Source organism: Galeopterus variegatus, unplaced genomic scaffold (genome assembly GCF_000696425.1).
Source record: "Galeopterus variegatus unplaced genomic scaffold, G_variegatus-3.0.2 Scaffold404, whole genome shotgun sequence".
NCBI lineage: Eukaryota > Metazoa > Chordata > Mammalia > Dermoptera > Cynocephalidae > Galeopterus > Galeopterus variegatus.
In genome coordinates this window covers 91,367-92,607 of record NW_007726515.1, presented here as the reverse complement: position 1 = coordinate 92,607, position 1,241 = coordinate 91,367, and the positions used below count along the sequence as shown (strand labels likewise).

The 1,241-nt window shown below is 46.6% G+C and overlaps 1 protein-coding gene across 1 annotated transcript in view; it reads right to left on the bottom strand.

Annotated features, from left to right (window-relative positions):
* The window catches only part of AK5 (adenylate kinase 5), a 75,737-nt gene that overhangs the window by 29,848 nt on the left and 44,648 nt on the right, over window positions 1–1,241 (bottom strand). The window lies entirely within an intron of this gene.

Below are 1,241 nucleotides of genomic sequence, written 5' to 3'. Positions count from 1 at the left end.
GGCCAGTCACAAAAGTGCAAATCTGTATGTTTACACTTGCAGGAGGTACCAAGAGTAGTCAAATTCATAGAGACAGAAAGTAGAATGGTGGTTGCCAGGGGCAGGGGTAGGGAGGAATGGGGAGTTACTGTTCTATGGGTATAGAGTTTCAGTTTAGCAAGACCAAGAGAGTTCTGGAGATGGATGGTGGTGATGGCTACACAAATCCACTTCTCCCTGCCTACCCTCTCCTGGTTCATGGGGGCTCTGGGGCCAAGGAACAGCCAGGGTCAGTGCAGGGTCCACCCTTGACAACTAGACCTGGGAATTTTTTCTTTGACTCTGGTTGTAAGCAGGAAAGGCAGGGGAAGGTGAACAATTGTCCTTTAAATATTTAGATACCACCTGGGGAAGTTAAATGAAACAGAGGCTCAGAAGGAGGTCCAAGTAAACCTCAGGAGACACACACATATAATTCACCTTAATCAATGCTGCAGTGTTAGAGATGGATAGTCCCCCAAAATCTTTGTCCTATCAGCAGTTGTCACTTACCAGAAAGCTGTCATCAGCTGTGTGACTGTGGGCAAGTCATTAAACTTCCTGGGTTTAATTCATCACTTTTAACATGAGGACACTACTTCCCCTAACTATCTAAAAAGTTTATTTTAAAAAACATGTCAAATGAAAGAACGTACATGAAAATGTTTCAAAACTAGTCTAAAGAGATATCTATATAAATAAAAATTTCTTGTTGGTTCTGAAGTTAGTCTTTGTTTAACAAAAGGGGACAATTGTACCTTTCTTTCTTGGACACTATAAAAGTACAGCTAATGTATATAGTGTCTGGCACAAGACCTGGCCCAGTGTTGGTTCAGTACATGGCAGCTACAGTGCTTTTTAATTCCTGCCCCTCCCAAGTGGCCCTGACCCACCGGCCCTCTTCACTGGGAGTGGGGGTTGGAGAGGTTGGGATGGTGGGAAGATGGGGTGGTGTGCATGACACTGCCTGGCCAGCATCCAATCTCCAGGCTTCTTATAAGGGCATCCCTACTTTTCCCAGGGCAGTTTCCTTCCCTCTCTCAGTCTGTGTGGTTCAGGTGTGGCTCCCAGATCCCTTCCACCCTCCCCTCTCCCCTGGTCCTCCTGGCTGGGCCGGTCATCATGTTCTTTCTCCTTTGCCTTTGGCTGCAGCGAATGATTCAGTGGTGACAGGGCTGCAACCTAATATGGGATGACAAAACCCACCCTGCGTCTTTTGCTGG